Below are 21,755 nucleotides of genomic sequence, written 5' to 3' on the forward strand. Positions count from 1 at the left end.
GAGTGTGTCATCCTGCCTACAGGGACCGCCTTACTCTGTGAGGTCTAACGTGGGGAGGAGAGCTGGTTCAACCACATTCATTCATTTGAACACTGATTTTTCCTTTTGTATACATTTCTCCTTTTTACACTTTTTGTGCAAGAGATAGGGCAGGCATTTAGGTTTTATTAGCATAGGCTTTTTGATTTGACAGACTCCACTAGTTCTGTGTTATTTATTATTTGATGGTCAAGACCACTCCCATCTTAGTTATAGGGCAAAGTAGGAGTTTATCCAGCCCCAACAATTTCAATAAATGTTTAACAAATTTTACCCATTGTGTCAGTATCATACTTGTGATACCATGCCTTCCCTATAGCACCCAAGATTTCCACCCTTGTTTAGGACTATAATGTATTTCACCCTGTACCTCGTATTGCAAAGTTTGTCATTATGAAATAAGGTGGAAGGGTTGTGATCTTTATTTTCAATAACATATTTTATTAGCATTTTTATAACATGAATTGAACAATAACAAGAGGGGATAAGTCAAAACAACACAATACTTCAGGGAGGTAACAGCATTATACATAGAATGAGAGCATCACACTACATTGGGAGGCCATAATAGCAGGGTGCAATTTTTGATTTTTGGTGCAGGGGTTAAGCTTGATGGTTGGGTAGCGACGGAGGCAGGTCGGTGAGTATGGTCTGCTCTGTTTGGCGGTGTGCACTGCCATATGGAGTCCAGTTGCTTATGCCAGGGGGATAGGGGGAGGGTCAATACTTTGTGCACCATTTAACTACAGACGGTTTGCGGGCCACCCCCGGGAATTATTCAGTGTAATCAAAGAAAGGGGACCAGATATTGTAAATGTTCCCCATAATTCCCAGGCGGGAGGCAGTTATTTTCTCTGCTACTGCTATGTCCCAACATTTCGCCCACCACATAGTGACCAATGGGCCTTCAGTTTGCTTTCACAACCGGGCAATGGAAATCTTGGCTGCTGTGAGGAGGTGGGTGATTAGGTCCGCCAAGTGTCCTGTCAGTGGGAATGCCCCATCGACAGTGTCCCCCAGTAACACAATCCCCGGGTCTCAGGGGATCGTGAACCCAGTGATCGATCGAACATGTTCCAGAACCTCCTTCCAGAATTGGGTAGATTTCGGGCAGGTCCGCAAGAGGTGGAACAGCAAGCCCATGGATCCACATTCCCTCCAGCACTGTGATGATAGCATTGGGGTGCTCTTATTCAAGATTTCTGAGGTGACATACCACTGGTAACATACCTTCACTGCCCCTTCCTTATTCGTAACACGTTTGGAGCTCCTGTGCATGCGGGACCAGATGCGTCCCCAGTCCTCTATCTCCAGCTCCCTCCCCAAGTCCCTTTCCCATTTGGGCATGTCATTCTGCATCTTTGTGGGGTCACCTTTCTCTAGGAGCCTATAGAGGAGCAATACTTTCCCCCTTAGGGCCGCTGATGTTAGGGTTTATTCCAGTGCATTAAGCTCCCTGCCCCCTTGCGTTCTTATTTTGTGCTGCGACATCCAGTGGCGGAGCTGGGCGTAACAGAAGCTTTTAGCTTCCGGGAGTTGGAATTTTGCTTTACATTCTTCAAAGGATAGTGGCATCCCGTTATTAAAGAAATCAGTGATTTGTTTTAAGCCCGCTTCCCTCTATTTACAGAACCCTGCTGATTTAATCCCGGGAATGAAGTCTGGGTTGTCCCACACTGGGGTGAGGGACCCCATTGACCATCTACTGCCCCATTGACAAGCCGCCTTTTCCCAGCACTGGACAGTGTTTTTGGTGGATGCTAGCGTGCAGGTGCCTGGGGCAATGGAGGATGTCGCAATGGTGTGGTAGGACCGAGGGAGGGATCAGGCTCCATGATTCTTCAATTTGCTTCCACCGGGGTTGGTTAGCGGAAGCCTGCCAAATGAAGAGTGTGAGAGTTGCGCAGCTAGGCAGTACCTAGATGTGTCCGGAACCCCAAGGCCACCTCCAAAGGCACCCCAGATCATGACTCTACTGGCTATTCGTGTTATTTTCCTGCCCCATATGTAAATCATCATCCCCCTTTGTAATTTTTGGAGCTCTCATTCGAAGATGGTAACTGGTAGAGCCATGCAGTGTTAGATCAGCCTCGGGACCAAGTTCATTTTGAGGGCGGTAATTCTCCCAAGCCATGATACCTCTTGTTTGTGGCAGCGGTCCAGGTCACTGATTAAGTCCATGAATAGCTGCGGGAAGTTAGATTGGTACAATCTCTCAATTTTATTCAAGATTCTGACCCCTAGATAAGTAATTGGGTCTCTGGCACATGGGATGGGACCCGTGTCTGTCGGTGCATTTCTGTGCACGCAAGAGACATTTACCCCTAAAGCCCTTGATTTTGCGTATTTAATCCTAGAGCCGGATGCATCTCCGAATGCCAAGACCTCCTGCCTGAGAGCCTCCAAGGAGCCGTCAATCTGATTTAGGGAGAGGAGGATGTCCTGACGCATGCCCCGAGAGATAGTGAGTTTCGGGGATCTCACGCCATTAATTCTTAGGGAAGTGGAGGGGTGCTGGTAGTTGGCTGTGACCCATTTTATGAACTTTGGGCCAAACCCGAAGTGGGTTAGCGTCTTGCCTATGTACCCCCAATCTAGTAGGTCAAATGCTTTGTGAGCGTCGAGAGAGACCACGGCTAGTTCCACTCCCATCCTTGAAGCACTTTCGATTAAGTCTAGGGTACACCTGATGTTATCCTGAGTGGTGTGACTCCGGATAAACCCTGTTTGGTCCGGTTGTGTCAGGTCGGGCAGGACCCCAGCGAGTCTAGTTGCCACGCTTTTAAAGAAGATTTTTGTATCATTGTTCATTAGTGTTATGGGCCGGTACGAGATGCAGTCCTCTGGGTCCTTTCCAGGTTTTAGAATGAGCACGTTAGGGATTCCTCCATGGATGATGTGATGCCCCCCGTGTCCAGGAAGGAGTTAAAGAGTGTAACAAGCTGAGGGGCTAAGAAATGGGCATACACCTTGTAGAATTGCGTAGTGAACACATAGGGGCCTGGGGCTGTGTTTTTCAGGGCTTTGATTGCTTCCGTCACCTCCTCTATCGTTGTGGGGAGCTCGAGAGAGTCCAGCTGGTCTGGCCTGATCCCCCAGATATGATATGATATTTTATTTGTATCGCGCTCATACACAAGTGTTTCAGAGCATGACGAGGCAAGGGAGGGGAACAAGGGTAGACAAAAACAACAATCTTACTAGGCCCAGTGACATTGAAAATGCGCACGTGCAGGGAGGATGTAAGGGGGGAGAGGGGAGAAATGGAAAGTGCTGAGCAAGGGGTACAACAATACAAAAAGGTAGTGCAGCCAGCAAGGTGGTAAGTGCAGGTTTTGAGCGCAGACAAGGGGTGTCTGGTAAGTGCAGGTAAGGGAACTGTAGGGTAACAGATACAGACCCAAGTGCAAGGGTTGCCAGGGGCAGTGCAAATGAATGGCTGGGTGGGCATGAACCTGGGCCCGAAAGCAGTGGGTAAACCAGGTGCACTGGGCCAAAGCAGACAGATCAGCAGGGGAGAGGGAGAGCAAAGGCAGAAGCAAAGAGGAAGGTCTTCTTCCAGAACCGGAGATGGTTGTCCTCAAGTTTCAGAGTGGCAGGGAGACTGTTCCAGAAGGATGCCCGTGCTGAGGAAAGACATCTGCCACCAACTCGTTGCTTGGAGAAGCGACAGACCCTGAGGGAGTTGGAGGTGAAGGAGCGAAGAGCTTGAGTAGGAAGGTATTTACAGAGGGAAAGTTGAAGGTATTTTGGACCCAGGACCCAGAAAGCCCAGTGGACAATGCAAAGGGTCTTGAATTTAATCCTTGCAGCCACTGGGAGCCAATGAAGAGATTTCAGTGCTGGAGAGATACGGTCTTAGGTCTTGAGGCCAAGGACAAGTCTCGCAGTCCTGTTCTGGATCAGCTGCGCATGGTGGAGAGTAGAAGCAGGCAGATTTAGAAAAAGGCTGTTGCAATAGTCCAGCCTAGAGAGAACCAGAGCTCTAGAAACAGTAAGCTTCTGGGGAAAGAAGAGGAAAGGAAGAATACCTTTGAGGAGGTGCAGTTGGTAATTTGACTTCTTAGAGACGTCAGAGATGTGAGGAGAAAAGGGGAGTGTGGAGTCGAAGATGTCCGTGAGGTTTTTATCTTCGCAGGTGGCCGTAGGAGGGGGGCCAACCGAGGCCGACCAGAGAGTGAAAGGAAAGGAGGGTGCATGAGTGCAGATGAGGAGAATCTGTGTCTTAACCAAGGCCGGCCAGAGAGTGAATGGAAAGGAGGGTGCAGGAGTGCCGATGAGGAAAATCTCTGTCTTACTGGCATTAAGGCAGAGATCATTGGCGGCACACCACATCTGGATAGCAGAAAGCCAGTCAGAGATGAGAGGAGAAGAGGTGGCAGAGGGGAGCCTGAAAACGAGCTGAGTGTCATCCGCATAGCACTGAAAGTTGGAGCAGAGAGTGGCAATGCAGTGAGCAAGGAGTGGCAGGTATTAGTTGAACAACCATAAAGAGAGGTTAGAACCCTGGGGAACACCACAGGTAGAGAGTGAGATAGAGGAAAGGGAGGACCCAAGTTGGACTTGGGACGGTCGATCAGACAGGAAAGAGGTCAGCCAAGCCAGGGTCTGCCCGGTGATACCCAGGTTATCACAATACGGTTGAGCAGGATGGCGTGATTGACTGTGTCAAAGGCAGTATAGACATCGAGTAGGATGAGGACAGAAGGGATGTTTAGAGTCAAGGTTTGAGAGCAGGTCTTCACAGATGTTCAGGAGAGCAATTTCTGTGCTTCTGGCAGCTCTAAAGCCAGACTGATGGTCATGGAGACAACCAGCAGAGTCAGTGTGAACATTAAGCTGGGAGATGGCAAGCTTTTCCAGTAGTTTGCTAAGCAAAGGAGTGATGGCAATTGGGCGGTAGTTAGCCGGGCATGCAGGGTTGGCTGTGGGTTTCTTCAAAAGAGGGTTCATGAGGGAGTTCTTCAGAGGGAAGGGGAAGGCGAAGGAGTGGTTGCAGAAGTCAGCCAGAGCAGGAGCAAGGGTGTCAATGTGGTCTTTGATGGTTTTGGACGAACAGGGAAGAATGTGTTTTGACGAGACTTTCATAGATTAGACTTCTCTAGAAACAGAGGAAAGAAAGAGAAAGAGGGAGGTAGTGATGGCTGCGGGAAGGTCAGAAATTGCAGAGGCAGAAAGGGGAAGAGGAGGTAGTGGCCAGATAATTGGTTTGCAACGCGCCCACAATTGGAGCCTCGGACATTACTTCCCTGTGGTGGTCCATCATTGCCCTAATTTTATCCCCCTCCAAGCACAAGAAGGATCTGTCTGGGCCTCTTAATGTGTGGATGTTGTTTCTAGTGTGAATTGTTTTCAGTTTATACACCAACAGCCGGTTCGCTTTATTACTGTTCAGGTAATAAAATTGTTTAGTGTACGCGAGTGCTCGAGCGGATTTGTCCGCCAGTTGCATTTCCAGCGCGGATTTTTCTTTTTTTAGCTCTCTCCCTGTTTTCGTGGTCTGGTTTGCTTTGTGTACCCCTTCCAGTTCTATCACCCTCTCCTCGAACCTGGCCTGTTGTAACTGCCCAGTTCTCCTTTGTGCCGCAGCACACATGATCAGCACCCCCGCACCACTGGCTTCATGGTGTCCCAGACCACTGCATCAGAGCACCCCATGTAAGAATTTTCCCTGAACTAGCAAATGAGGGCCCTAGATATTTCCTCAATTACTGCATCCTGAGGTAATGATTCTTGCAACTTCCCGGGCCATTTCGGCCGCTTCGGGAGGCCGCACACTCGAACCCGGGCCAACACCGGAGCATGGTCAGATATCACCCTTGGTTGAATCAGAACTCCGTCTAGACAGGGGAACAGCTCACTGGACATGAGAATCAGATCTATCCTAGAGAGGCCTTTGTGGAAGTAAAATGTGTAGTCATGCACACCTTCACACCTTCATTAGAGAGGCACAATATGTCCACCAGTTCAATCTCCCCCAGAAATTCAGCGAATCCTATTGCTCATGAGTAATCTTAACTCAACGGTGGCAGGGTTTTGTCACTGTCTGGGTTAGGGACCAAGTTGAAGTCTCCTCCTATGAGCAGCCGGCCTTCTGTGAATGCAATAATGTCTGGGGTAATGGTGCAAAGGGAACAGTCCTGCACGCTGTTTGGGCAGTAGATGGTGGCAAAGGTCAGGGCTTGCTCAAGTAGATAACCCTTCACAAATAAATATCTCCATCGGGTCCCGCTTCACAGTAACCTTTGTCAGAGGAACCTCCGATCTAAAGAGCAAAACCACCCCCTCTTTTTCTCCCTCGAAGTGGCAAAGTAACACTTATGCCTAAAGTGTATGCTCTTCTTGTTAGCCAGGGGTGTGTTTCCTGCAAGTAGACTACATCAGCATTGTCTGGCATGGACATCCCACAGTGTCAAGCTCACCATCCCCAGTTCAGGTTCCCTGTCTCGTGGATTCAAGAGAGAACGCGTTGCATTTCGTCCCACCATGCAGTGCTGTCTGGATAATTCCCTGCTGCGATCTATTCCCCTTATCCTTTCCCCCCAACAAATTCCCCCCCCCTGATGCCTACCCCCCCTTCAACAAATGAAGAGTACATGAGCCTAGCCCACAACCTTCGGGGCAACTGGCTCAGTACCCGACAACCAACCTTAACTGGGACATTAATGCCCCTCAATGATATATGTAAACACAGCAAATGCGCCAGGACTGTCATTCAGTTCACCAAGCCCCAGCTTCAGGGCGCTCCGGGGTCATGTCCGTACCAGCTCGTTTCCCTCCAGCAGTAATTCAATAATTCCAACCTAGGGAGCGGTGTGTCTATTACGTGCACGATTCGCCACTACTGTCAGATAGGAAAACCAGAGACATACCTCGGGAGACTGAGTCTTCAGCAAGCAGAATCGGCAGATCCCTCTTTTAGGTAGGCTCTTCCGTTTTAGTCTTTATCACTTTTCTTTGCGGGTCGGGCCTTTGATCCTTGGCCTCCTGTAAACCCGGATCCAGGGCTTTGTGGCGCCCTTCTGGTGTGCCTCGCTGGGCACAGCACCGCTCTCGCTGCTGTTGTCCCCACTAGCCGGATTTAGGTGTTTTTCCGCCTCCTTCATGGTGCATAGTTGCCATTGCTTGCCTTTGAGGTGGAACAGCAGCGCAATGGGGAATCCCCAGTGGTATAGGACCATCTTTTCCCTCAGCCATTCTGTTAGTTGTTTTAGGGACTTCCTTTTCAGCAGTGTGGTAGTGGCCAAGTCCTGGTACAGCTAGATCGAGGCGTCTCTGAATTGAATGCAATACGATTTCCTGGCTTCTTGCATTATCTCGTCTTTGACCCTGTAGAAGTGTGCTCTCTCTAGGACATCCGGAGGGGTAGTTTGAATTTGCCTTGATATGGTGCGGTGAACCCAGTCCAACTCCAGTGGGGCGCTGTCAGGAAGTCTCATAATAAATCAGAAGAGGTCTCAGGTGAAGTCCACTAATTCTGCATCAGTGATGGTATTTGGTATTCCACACAGGCAGATATTATTACCGCAGTAGCAGTTTTCTGTGTCCTCCTGTTTGATTTCCAGGGTCTCACATCTAGCCTCTAATGCAGCGATCCTATCTGCTCCCTCCCCAATCTCGTAAGATAGTTCGTACAGCGTGTTCTCGATTTCGACTGTTCTGCTTTTGACCTCATCCATGAGTTTGTCAAGGCTCGTGAGTTTCCTCATGAGCTCCTCCGTGCCTTTTTGGTATTCATTGGTCATTGCGGTCAGGAGGTCCTGTAGGTCTGTCTTGGTTACCACTTGTGCGAGAGGAGTGTTAGCAGGCTCAGTGCCCTCTGCCTGGATCAGTGCCTCAGTCCGTTCCCCTCTTTTTTGACTTCTCCATGGCACTCGATTTAAGCAAGGTGGACATTTCCGCTAGTTTTGTTGTTTTAGGGGTTTTAGTCATCGCTCCTAACGGTCTTTAGGAGTCTCCCCTCCACCCGCTTCAGGACACCTGCGGTTGTGTTTGCCTCGTGTCGCCACCTTATATCAATAGATCAGGCCTTGCTCATCCCGGGATGCCTTTACCCCCTGCGATTCCACTGCTCTCAGCTACTTCCTTGCATGGGTGGGCTCTGCAGAGGATTCATAGATTTATATGGGGCTTGTCTCCTGTATAGTGCCTCCCCCTCATTCTCGGGTGCCGTGGGGGATTGCTGCTCATCCCGATAGGAGGTCCACCCAGTCCCTCTTAAGCTCCTGTGGGTCCCATATGTTGTGCGGCCCGCTTCCGTTCACTCACTAGAGTGGGGTATGGTGGTTGTACCTTTGGGTGTTATTACATAGCTGGCCCCAGGGGTGGGGCAGGCGGTAGCTTCAGGGTCTGCTAGATGGTATTGTGTCAAGGTTTGTTTCTCACTTCAGTGTGAGATTGTCAGGGACTGGCATTGGGACAGCTCTCGGGGCTCTAGCTGCATTGTTGGTGGATTTCCCAGCCGGTTGCCTCTGTGCCGGGCCCCGCTGCCGCTGGTTGGTCTCCCTGCCTTCTCCCCCCTTGCTTCGATCACTTCAGTGGGGGAGCGGCTTGGTGGGATCACGGTACAGTGGTGCCTGTTCAGGAGTGCATTGAAGCACAGATGTGTGAGTGGTGCTGGATCCACCTGTACCTCCACCCAATGTTCCCTGTTGCATGGCCTATCACCATGCACTCCTTGAGTTTGTCTAAAATGCTGAGGCCAAGAACAAGGAAAGAGGACCCAAGGTTGGAGTCCTCCCGTCCCCTGCACACTCTATGGATACGCAACAAGGCGTAATAGCTTAGGGATTTTTGGTGCTTTATCAATGAGTTTTCTATGGAAACACATTAAATGTTGATGTACCTTGTAAAAACCAAGGAGAGTTAGGCGTGGTAATGTAAAAGGAGAGATGGCTCTCACATTTATTCATAAACACATATTTGAAGGGAAAGCAAATCAAAACAGCAATACATTGTCTGCATTATCGTGATTGACAGAGAATCCACTATGATAGGCTTGACGCGTTTCGAGGACAATCCTCTTCTTCAGAAGCCTTTGTGGATCTGTTGGTGAGCATCATGTACATATTGGTGAAAAAGAATCAGATAAAAGGGTAATGTTAGACATGGCTCCACGAGGCTTGTCAATGAATTATTATGAAGTCACATATCTAGTGTCCCTTTCTAGTCTAAAGGGATACATCCATTTTATAAAAAAAGAAGAAATGGTACAGACACTATATATTTCGAGACTCAACACATCATATTATGTAATCAAAAAGGGGTCAACAATCTAACAAAACATACTTCAAGTGTGCAGGTTGATTTCTCATAATCTCATGTGGTGAGGCAGAATAGGCTGTCAAAGATGTCACGAGCAGTTCTAAATAAAAGTGGGTACTTAGTCAAGTAAGAAGCATAATATGATGTGTTGAGTCGTAGGAATCGTAAGACCGTGAAAAATAGCCAGAATGTGTTGCAGCAGATGTCAACGGTACACAGGGCACTCCTCTGCTGATAACCAAGCCTGGGAGAGACCCTTGCCACTGTGGTACCGTCCTTGACTCCAGAGACAAGAAAAGCCAAGCAGTTCATCACAGCCGGTGAATCGAGGGGAGATCTGATAAGAAACCGAACTGTGTTGAACAAAAGTAGCAAAACGGCTAATTGAAGAAAAGTACAAAGAACTGTTTAATCGAGAGGGGAAAACCAGCTGCAGAGGAGTCTGGCACCACGTGGGTGCTCACCCAAGAGACTCTGGGCGATTACCTTATTGTTGAAACTACCATTACCAGAAGGCCTTGGGAACAGGGCGAGAAAGGGGTCAAAATGGTCATACAGGGGGTCTAGCAAAATCATCTGTACAGTCAAAAGCCTTTGACCAGTAGAATTTGAAAAGCAAAGGGAAGTGAATCCCGACTCGTAAGAAAGTAGAAGAAATTGAGTGATTGATAAAAGTTGGCAAGAGTGAACCTGACAGAGGTATGCCGATGGGAAGGGGCGAAGCCTAAAGTCCTGGCAAACAATGTGTTGACAAAGGTGAACCCGGCAGAGGGATGTCTACAGTGAACTGTTTAAAAAGACATTAAGACACGTGAAGCAAAGGAAAGCCATAGTAAACCAGACAGAGGGAGGCTAACATACGAGTGGGGCTGAGCACGGAAGAGAGGATCCAGGGGTGAAAAGCCAGCACCCCATTGACGAGTGAATGCAAGCGCAAGATCTTTTTGAATACAAGCCAGAGTGAACCCGATTGAGGGAGGCTGATATTCGAGAAGGGTCTGAGCCCGGAAGAGGGTGACCCAGGGGTGAAGAATCATCACCCCAAGTGTAATCCGAAAGGATTTTTTTTTTGTTATTTTTCTATCAGGCCTTCGGAAATAAGAGAGTTAACCACCGAAGGTCCTGATATCGCTAGGAACGGTTTGTGGATCTGAACTCAGAAGAGGGGTTACAGGGGTGAAAAGTCATCACCCAAAGTCCATTTAAAAAGGAACTTTGATTTGTTATTTTTGAATCCGTCAGGTCCTTGAAGGCAAGAGAATTTTAAGAGAAAAGATATTTGACATCAACGGTCTTGATAGCTGAGAACAGAACTGTCATCTCGGGCTGGGAAAGTTCAAGACTTTGCTGTGCTCAAGAGTCCTACCTTGTCCTGTGCTCAAAACTTGGGGAAGGGAGACCCCTGCTTACCCCATCCTGACTTATCATTTGTGAACACTTCTTTATTTCCACACTCTTTTTGTATTTAGCTGTAAAGACTGGCAATATGTTTTGTTAGTATAGGCCCTTTTATTTTACAAGTCGCCACTAGGACGGCCTTATTTTTATTTGTCGTAAATTGCTCCCATTTTAGCTTTAGGTTTAGATTAGGCGTTTTTCCAACCTGCATATCCAGTTTAATAAACACCTTTGAACTGTGATCACTTGTGTAATGTATTTTGTTCTTCGAATGTTGGAGGAACTGTTGGGGCGGTATCTGCGATCAGGTGTTCTTCTGGCACTACTAATAGTGCTGAGTGCAGCGTGGCCAGCGAACAGTAGCCCCTCCATTATGGTGGGAGGTGAAAGTAACCTTGTTGGCCACAGACCCACCAGTAATCCATCACTGCCGCCATGCCCCTTTTCAAGTATGGAATCAATAATGTTCTGTTACATAGTTCATTGGAGACGATAAAGACAGTACCTTCACTGTGGAAACTGTCAGGATTCCAACTTTAAAAGACAGACTGTTTCAATTCCAAGATAATTCTCATAGACATCAATTAATTACACATTTTAATTAAAAATCATCATTTAGCAATAAGACCTTTTGGAGGTAATTCTATTTAGAAGTGTGATGTTTGGGTTATGTTTTTTATTATAAAAAAATTGTACAAAAATTCCTTAATGAGATTTCAGGAATCACTTCCTTCCCGAAAGCAAGATGGAGGGTTAGTCCTGCAGCAGTGATTGGAGTAAACAATTGATGAGGTAGTTTGGAATGTTGATCAGAGTTCTAAACTGCCTTTCATTTTAGTAGCCATAGTGGCAGGTTGCAGTTTCCTTAGCTCCAGTGACTTATTTTTAAGTATATTTAATCCTTAGTAATCCTTTAAGAAAATTTTAGAAATGAATGGACAATTTTTATGAAGCTATCCGGGAATCTGTGAATTACTGAACAGATGAAGCAAGCTAAGTCATTTAAACTACAAAGTTTTACATCGAGAAATTTATATTCAAAGTTATTGCTATAAAAGGTAAAGACTGTGTGATATCTACGTTAACCTTTATTGATTTTTGGTTTTAACAAAATTGTTCTGAGTTTATTTTTGAATTTCCATTGTTGCGCATATTTTTGAATCGAAGTTTACTTGCGCGCGTGTAATATTACTAACAATGCGCACGTAATTCTTCTTTAGCGGTTCGCTTGTTAGTTTGTTTATTTTGATATTCGCTCGTTTTCAGTTCTACCGCGAGCGTTTATTTTTTGTTTAGTAATACGCAGTGCATGGTTTAGAAGTTAGAGTAAGGAACCCTGCATACGTCTCTCTGCGCGTTATTACATCATGACGCTTTTCCAGGAAGTGATCGTAATCACAGGACAATCGCATTGCGTATGTGAAGCGTCGTGACGTTTCTTCAGGAAGCGATCGTTCCTTCAGGACAACTGCGTATGTGAAGCGTCGTGACGTTTCTTCAGGAAGCGATCGTTCCTTCAGGACAACTGTGTACGTGAAGCGTCGTGTCGTCTGAATCCTTCTGGAAATGAACTGTTCACAGTAATCGTTTTCACTTGAGTCGATCTGTTAAGGAGTCTACAATTTTTCATCAGATGGACATTTTGAGTGTTACTAACTCAACTTATGCAATAAACTCTTTTCAGAATCAATAAATACTAGGATTAGTATTTATGGAGAAGTTATTTTTTATGTAAAATATTTTTTGTATAAATAAGGTTGAATTCACATAAGTCAGCTAAATACAAGTCGACATTTCCTAAGAAATCCTTCCACAGTAAAAGAATGCAGAGACTTTGATTACCAAATTCAATATTTCAATACTACAAACTGAATAAGCCTATAGGCATCAGAGCATAGGCTACTGACTTCACAGACACTGAGACCTGAAGCGTCTACAAACTCCAGAGAACTCCAGTGCCAGCCAGTGAAGATCTGTCTTTTGTTGTTTTATCCTCCATTCCCCTTTCCCCTTGGGTTTGCCAGCTAGGTAGTTTTATCTTGTAGGACTGTTTGGCGGGCAGACTTGGGGGGGTCTGGTGGTCCAGCATCACTCCTGAAGGAAGATACAAGACTGGACCAGACAGAATGAAAGGCCCACGTATTTAAATCCTGCCTGAGTGATGATGGACCCAGAGTCAGAGTTTAGTTTGGGAACATTAGGAAAAATGTTAATGGAAATAAAAGAAGATTTAAGGTTAGCTAAAAGTGAGACCTTAACTTTGGGGGTTAAAATGGAAGAATTAAGTAGTTTTGTACATAGATCAGAAACACCAAGTACATCCAAGGTTAGTAAAGTTTATGATTCAGAACCTCCAGTCTTATATCCAGAGTTAGGTGAAAATAGGAGGCACACAGTTGAGTTGGAAGAGAGAAAGAATTTACATTTAAACCCAGGAATATCTTTGGTTTCAACTCCTTTAGCACCTCCCGAAAGATTTGGTGGGGATAATAGGAAGTTTAAGACATTTCTTATGCAATGTGAGTTACAATTTTTGTGTAGTCCAGAAGCCTTTTCTACAGAAACAGCTAAAGTGGCATTTTTAATTTCTTATTTAACTGGGGAAGCTTCCGCTTGGTCAGTACCTTTAGTTGAAAGAGGTGCAAGAGAACTTGGAGACTGGAGAATGTTTAAAGATGAATTCAGGAAAATGTTTGATAGAAGAACTTCATCTATTTGTGTAGATAGTGAGTTACTGGAGTTGCGGCAGGGAAACAGAGAATTGGTGTCTTATATAACCCAATTTAGATCACTTGTGCAAGAGAGTGAGTGGCCAGAAGAGAAGAGAGCTTCAATTTTTTATATAGGGTTACGAGAGGAATTAAAAGATGCATTGGCCACAATAGTGGAAAGACCTAAATTTTGTGAAGATTTAATTTCTTTAGTAATACTGTTAGACTCAAGATTGTTGGAAAGACGGTCAGAAAAAAGGAGAAATTTTTCTGAGGGTAGAGTTTGGAGTAGAAATGAGAAACCCAAGATAGAACAGTTGTCTGGGAAAGAAAATAGAGGACAGGTTTTGGAAAGTCAAATCAGAGGTCCTTTAACTAAAGAAGAGAAAGAGAGAAGGCGTAGAGAAAAATTATGTTTGTATTGTGGGGATGGAACACATTTTGTAGGAAAATGTCCACGTGCTCCTAAAAAATATTCTTCTATTCCTGGAAAAGGACAAGTAGTGGCAAATACCATCCAGACGGCTGTACCACATATCACTCTTAATGTATCCTTATATTGGGAAGGTAAGCCAAGATGTGGTGGTCCGTGTGTGATTGATTGTGGAGCCACCGGAAATTTCATGGATTTGGCTTTAGCAAATAGATTGGGAGTGCCTGTTGTTTCTAAAGGAATTCCTGAACAAGTGAGGGCTGTGGATGGCACTCAATTGACATCTGGTTTGATTACACAAATGACAAGTATTATCAGAATGAAAATTGGTGAGAAACATGTTGAAGACATTGTATTTGAATTAATTGATGCACCGCAGTTACAAATAATTTTAGGAATGCCTTGGCTAACTTTACACAATCCCATTATAGATTGGGGTAGAAGGACAGTTGAATTCAAGTCAGAATTTTGTGAGAACAATGTTTGACATTTCAGGATGAAGAAATATCTGAGATTCAAGGAGTTTGTTTAGCTGCGGGTGTGGTTAAAGAACATTTGATAGGAGCAGTGTCGGGAATTTTACCAGATTGTTATCAAGAATTCAAGGATGTGTTTGATGAACAAGTAGCTAGTGAACTGCCTCCACATCGCTCATTTGACTGTAAAATTGACTTAGAAGATGGTGCACCAATTCCTTGTGGACGTGTGTATGCATTGACTGAAAAAGAAAATGAGTATTTGCGAGAGTATCTGAATGAGAATTTAGCCAAGGGATTTATTAGACATTCACAGTCTCCCGCTGCTTCGCCATTATTTTTTGTTCCCAAAAAAGATAAAACCTTGAGAACATGCATTGATTATAGAGCCCTTAATAAGATCACTATAAAAATAGATATCCCTTACCATTGATTTCAGTGATGCTGGATAGAATTCAGGGAGCAAACATTTTTACTAAATTGGATCTCAGGGGGGCATATCATTTAGTAAGAATAAGAGAAGGGGACGAATGGAAAACAGCATTTAGAACTCGTTATGGCCTATTTGAGTATCAAGTCATGCCATTTGGTCTCTGTAACGCTCCTGCTGCATTTCAATTTTTTATCAATCAAGTTCTTTGAGAAATTTTAGATGTGTTTGTTGTGGTATACATAGATGATATCCTGATATTTTCCAAAGAATTGAATGAACACAAAGAACACGTTCGTAAGGTGCTAATTAAACTAAGAGAAAATTGTTTGTTTGCAAAGTTGGAAAAAAGCCAGTTTCACACTGAGGGAGTGGAATTTTTAGGATTTGTTTTATCTCCTGAAGGATTGGAAATGGATTCCGCTAAAGTAAAAGCTGTTAAAGATTGGCCTCAGCCTAACACAGTGAAGGGCTTACAAAGCTTTATTGGATTTGCAAATTTTTATTGTAGATTTTATAAATTTTTCACAAATTATTTCTCCTTTAACTAAATTGTTAAAAAAGGGAGTAAAATTTGAATGGAATCAAGAAGCTGAGGAGGCATTTCAATTTTTAAAAGATAAGTTTGTGACTGGTCCCATCCTATTACATCCAGATGTGGAACAACCATTTTTTCTGGAAGCAGATGCCTCAGATTGTGCAATGGGGGCTGTACTGTCACAACGTCATCAAGTTACTGGACAACTTCATCCCGTAGCATTTTTTTCCAAAAGTTTTTCTTCTGCTGAAAGAAATTATACAATTTCTGATCGAGAATTGTTGGCGATCAAAGCTGCATTTATGGAATGGAGACACTATCTTTTGGGTGCCAGACATCGAGTTACTGTATTAACGGACCACAGGAATTTAACATTTCTTCGCTCTGCAAGAACACTAACTCCAAGACAATTACGTTGGTCATTGTTTTTTGTCATCTTATTTAAACCTGGACGTCAAAATGGGAAAGCAGATGCTCTGTCTCGATGTATTCCTGGTAGTTTGAAGAATGACCCTTGTGCACCAACGTCTTTGCTTTCTGAGAAAAATTTTGTTATTGCAGGAACTGAGCAGATTCAAGATTTTCGTGAGTCTATTTTGTCATCATGGACGGAAGAAGAGTTGTTGAAATGGGTGTCAGAAGATTCTAAACGTCAGCTTAAAGAAGGTTTACCTTTTGTTGGAACACGGTTATATTTACCATCGGAAGAATTGAGGATAAAAGCCTTGAAAGATTGTCATGATTCACCTTTGGCTGGGCATCCTGGAATCAAGAAAACATTTGACTTACTACAAAGAGAGTTTTGGTGGGACAGAATGCGAGAAGATTCTGAGGAGTATGTTAAAACCTGTGAAGTTTGTATTCGTTCCAAGTCGGATCATCAAAAGGCAGCAGGGTTGTTGGTTCCACTCCCTATTCCACCTCGTCCTTGGCATACAGTGTCTATGGACTATATTGTAGATTTACCACCTGACAAAGGTTATACAACTATTCTTGTGGTGGTAGATGTTTTTTCTAAAGCAGCACATTTTATTCCCATCAAAGGAGCAGCTACAGCAACTTCTTTGGCTCAAGCATTTTTGCAAAATATTGTCAAATTACATGGGTTACCAAGTCAAGTAATTTCAGATCGAATTTGTCTCGAAATTTTGGCAGGCATTTTGCAAGGAGTTGAAGATTGAGATTAATTTAACAACAAGTTATCATCCTGAGGGTAATGGTCAAACTGAGAGGGTCAATCAAGAATTAGAGAAATACATTAGATGTTATCTAGGTTCTGATCAAGGGTGGTTGGAATTACTTTGGTTAGCAGAGTTTTGCTATAATAATTCTACAAAAGAATCAACTTCAATGTCTCCATTTTTTGTCAATCAAGGTTTTCATCCACGTTTTCTGAGGGGTGTGGTTTTGAATGAAGTAGAAGTGCCAGAAGTTGAGGCTAGATTAGAATCCTTGGGACAACATTTGAAATGTGCAGTCCAGTCTTTGGAGAAAAGTAAATTGGCCTACAAGAAATTTGCTGATAGAAAACGTCGAAAGGGACCAGAGTATGAAGTGGGAGATCGGGTATGGTTGTCCACAACAAATTTATCATTAAAAGGGAGGAATAAATTTAGTCCACGTTATATTGGGCCTTTTGAAGTGGAACATATTTATTCTCCAGTTTCAGTTAAGTTGAAATTACCATCTAGACTAAAGATACACCCATCTTTTCATGTGAATTTGTTAAAGTTATGTAGAAATGACACAAGAATTAGTGACTCCCCTGGTCCTGTATTTTCTGAAGATGAAAATGAATATGAAGTTCAGGCTATATTGGATTCTAGAATAGTGCGAGGTCAACTTCAGTATTTAGTGGATTGGAAAGGTTATGGACCAGAAGAAAGATCATGGGAAAGGGTAGCTAATATACATGCTCCTAGGTTGGTTATAGGATTTAATCGTCTACATCCTGATAAAGTTGGCCCTGGGACAGGGCATTACGGAGGGGGTACTGTCAGGATTCCATGGTATATTTCTAGAGTTTCAAGGGTCCACAACTTTAAAAGACACACTGTTTCAATTCCAAGATAATTCTCATAGACATCAATTAATTACACATTTTAATTAAAAATCATCATTTAGCAATAAGACCTTTTGGAGGTAATTCTATTTAGAAGTGTGATGTTTGGGTTATGTTTTTTATTATAAAAAAATTGTACAAAAATTCCTTAATGAGATTTCAGGAATCACTTCCTTCCCCAAAGCAAGATGGAGGGTTAGTCCTGCAGCAGTGATTGGAGTAAACAATTGATGAGGTAGTTTGGAATGTTGATCATTCTAAACTGCCTTTCATTTTAGTAGCCATAGTGGCAGGTTGCAGTTTCCTTAGCTCCAGTGACTTATTTTTAAGTATATTTAATCCTTAGTAATCCTTTAAGAAAATTTTAGAAATTAATGGACAATTTTTATGAAGCTATCCGGGAATCTGTAAATTACTGAACAGATGAAGCAAGCTAAGTCATTTAAACTACAAAGTTTTACATCGAGAAATTTATATTCAAAGTTATTGCTATAAAAGATAAAGACTGTGTGATATCTACGTTAACCTTTATTGATTTTTTGTTTTAAGAAAATTGTTCTGAGTTTATTTTTGAATTTCCATTGTTGCGCATATTTTTGAATCAAAGTTTACTTGCGCGCGTGTAATATTACTAACAATGCGCGCGTAATTCTTCTTTAGCGGTTCGCTTGTTAGTTTGTTTATTTTGATATTCGCTCGTTTTCAGTTCTACCGCGAGCGTTTATTTTTTGTTTAGTAATACGCAGTGCATGGTTTAGAAGTTAGAGTAAGGAACCCTGCATACGTCTCTGTGCGCGTTATTACGTTGTGACGCTTTTCCCTGAAGTGATTGTAATCACAGGACAATTGCATTGCGTATTTGAAGCGTCGTGACGTTTCTTCAAGAAGCGATCGTTCCTTCAGGACAACTGCGTATGTGAAGGGTTGTGACGTTTCTTCAGGAAGCAATCGTTCCTTCAGGACAACTGTGTACTTGAAGCGTTGTGTCGTCTGAATCCTTCTGGAAACGAACTGTTCACGGTAATCGTTTTCACTTGAGTCGATCTGTTAAGGAGTCTACAATTTTTCATCAGATGGACATTTCGAGTGTTACTAACTCAACTTATGCAATAAACTCTTTTCAGAATCAATAAATACTAGGATTAGTATTTATGGAGAAGTTATTTTTTATGTAAAATATTTTTTGTATAAATAAGGTTGAATTCACATAAGTCTGCTAAATACAAGTCAAGACATTTCCTAAGAAATCCTTCCACAGTAAAAGAATGCAGAGACTTTGATTACCGAATTCAATATTTCAATACTACAAACTGAATAAGCCTATAGGCATCAGAGCATAGGCTACAGATTTCACAGACACTGAGACCTGAAGCGTCTACCAACTCCAGAGAACTCCAGTGCCACCCAGTGAAGATCTGTCTTTTGTTGTTTTATCCTCCATTCCCCTTTCCCCTTGGGTTTGCCAGCTAGGTAGTTTTATCTTGTAGGACTGTTTGGCGGGCAGACTTGGGGGGTCTGGTGGGCCAGCATCACTCCTGAAGGAAGATACAAGACTGGACCAGACAGAAACATAGTTCATAACTCGCCTCTCTGTGCACTTCCACTGGTTTTTCCATTGCTGCAATCTATGTCAATTTTGTGATACGCTCAGTCCATATTTGTGCACAGGTTCTTTCCATTAACGCCACCACCACTTCTTGGTACTCCAGGAGACCATCAGCTAGGCGTACTTTAGTCCATCAATCTCTAAATTTGTTTGTTGTAGCAATTGAGGTTTTTTGGGTTGTTATTGCATTGCAGGGTGTCTGGATCCACAAGCTCTAGTCGCACGCTGTGCACCTGGAAGGTGCCTTTTATTCTACATAGCGCAAGATGAACCAAGCATTGAGCCTCTATAATGGGAACTTCCTGTGGTACTAAAACCTTGGGTGCCCCAGATGCGTGCAGTATTAATGAGCATACATAGCAGCTGCGGTTTGTTGTTTGTCTGCCCAACGTCAGTGCTTGGAATGTCTAATATCTTCAATAGCATCCAGGCCTAGGCCGTGGTATGCATCATATTTGAGCCTACGCGCTTGCCTTCTCATTCTGTCATGCCGTGATACATATATCTTCGTTAGTGTACTACTGTTAACATTGCTACTAATATTTCTGTTACACAAAATGTTTCTAAAAATGGTAGGAAATACGATTTCTAACATTTGCTCATGCTCACACTTATTTGGCGAGGTGTGTTTGCTTGTGCTTGTGTGTTGACACTGTTATTGCTTGTCTGGGAAATATAATACATATGTACAGTGGCGTTACTGGTTCCGTTTAGCACTACACTTCCCTTTAGGTTCCCCCTGCCACCCTCTTTCAGATCGCTTGCCCTGATAAAAGATGTACCGCAATAAATTCCTAACATAAACATCAATATAGTGACAGGAGAACTAAAGTGTAGGCCACAGGTGTAGGAATATAACCATCTTGAATTAACATTATATTGGTCTACTTTAACATACAATAATCATTCCATTTCTTACGCTCCTGCATGGAAACAAACGGGGGTGGGAGAGAAAGAGGGAGAGTTTGCTTTTTATAAAGTGCTTACGCTTTTATCAACAATGCATGTTTATTATCTGGGACATGTAGTCATGTTATTACTTTTGAGGTAGTTATCCTGAGATATATTGGTCGTTTATTTAGGGTACTGGTGAGGTATTTGGGGGTGCCCTACTATCATCAGAGAGGTAAATCCAATTCCAAAGCCCCTTCACTTTTACTGCGAGAGGGGTAAAAAACATCACTTCATAGGGGCCATGGAATCTAGGGTTGTTCCACTTACGTACAATGCTTTTGACGTATATTAGTTCTCCTTGCAGCAGCAGTTGTGTGGGTGTGGTGTTTGGAGTAGGTTTGCTCTGCAGTGCCCTGTGTATTGTCTAGGCTGGGCGGTGCAATTTGTCTGGAGACATATTTAATTGCACGTGTCAGGTTTGTTAAGTAATCTTTTGAATTCTTCACCCAAAACTGCTACATCCCTATGGGCATCTAATGCCCTGCTCACTGGGGTGATAGGTGTATGCATGCGTCTGCCAGTCACTATTTCATGGGGTGAATGGTGATGGTCTTTACTTGATTGAGTGCGTAAGCTGAACAGTGCCTGGGGCAAGCAATGCACCCAGTTCTTCTTTAAGGTGGTGCAGAGCTTGGAGAGTTTGCTTTTAAGGAAGCCTTTGATCCTCTCAACAACGTTGTTTGCTTGGGGGTGGTAAATTGAGCACAACCAGTGTTTAATGCCAAGTAGTGCTGTGATCTTGTTGAAAAGTTAATTGAAGAAGTGGGTGCCGTTGTCGGATTTCAGTACATTGCGCACGCCCCATTGAGGGAAAACCTTGCGCACTAACCATTTTGCAGCGCATTTGTCATCCGGATGTGCGCAAGGTCCATCGCAAAAAAGGGCACAATACAACTATTAAATATCGGGAACCATTGCATCTTTCCCCCATGTCTGCGTAGTGTATGTGTAGCTCACGGAACTGCCCAACGGGGCGCGGTATAGTTCTTTGTATTGTTAGAAGCGTCATGCTAGTGCTGAAAGTTTGGCAGGTGGTGCAGTGTATGATCATGTTTGTGAGGTGATCTTGAAGGTTTGGTATAAACCAATCTTCTGTATGTCTGCTGCAATGTGCTGTCTGGAGCTATGGGACGGGTGGCGCAGCTGCTCGAAAGCTATTGTCAGGAGCTCTACATGCATAACTGCTTTGCCAGAGCATTCATGTCTCCACAGTAAGTCTGTAGGGGACTGTTTACACCCCCCTCTTTTTGACCATCATTTTTTTCTCTTCATTTGGTGCCTTGCTCTGCAGCTCGATAATCTGTGTAATGGGCAGTGCCATGTATGGTGCATTGCTAGGGAGAAATCTCAGAAATGTGCTAATTCCTCTCTACCTTAGAGACCCCCAGCACTTTTGCTGGACTGTAGGACTTCTACGTTTTTATCCTGGAGAGGGTGAGACCTTTTTCCCATCTGTGATCTAACACTGTGTTTCTTTTTGATTTGGAATCTGACAAACGCCATAGGCATCATCTTTGCATTGTTACACACAGCACCTGCAGTGCAGTGTCATAGTGAAGTCTCTTCGATTTCCCAAATGTTTAAATACCTTCTCTTGGATAAACTACTGTTTCCAAGAGCAGTAAAGTGAAATTGACAGTACTTACAATTTCTAACTTTCAAGACCCAGCACACACTATCTTCTTACAATAGGGTGCTGGATGGGTTACTTAGTATCCCCTTTGTCTAGTTTCTCATGTAACAGTTATATGTTACCCTTTCGACAATTAATGGCGGGTGGCAGTGCTTTACTTTTTACTACCATTGTGTGTTTTTGCCACGGGCTGCGTTCGCAGCTACAGTAA

General features: G+C 43.7%; 1 protein-coding gene across 6 annotated transcripts in view; it reads left to right on the top strand.

Annotated features, from left to right (window-relative positions):
- Window positions 1-21,755, top strand: part of USP20 (ubiquitin specific peptidase 20) — a 587,649-nt gene that overhangs the window by 416,242 nt on the left and 149,652 nt on the right. The gene's annotated exons all lie outside the window — the stretch shown is intronic.

Source organism: Ambystoma mexicanum, chromosome 8, assembly GCF_040938575.1.
Source record: "Ambystoma mexicanum isolate Mex_15411 chromosome 8, UKY_AmexF1_1, whole genome shotgun sequence".
Classification (NCBI taxonomy): Eukaryota; Metazoa; Chordata; class Amphibia; order Caudata; family Ambystomatidae; genus Ambystoma; species Ambystoma mexicanum.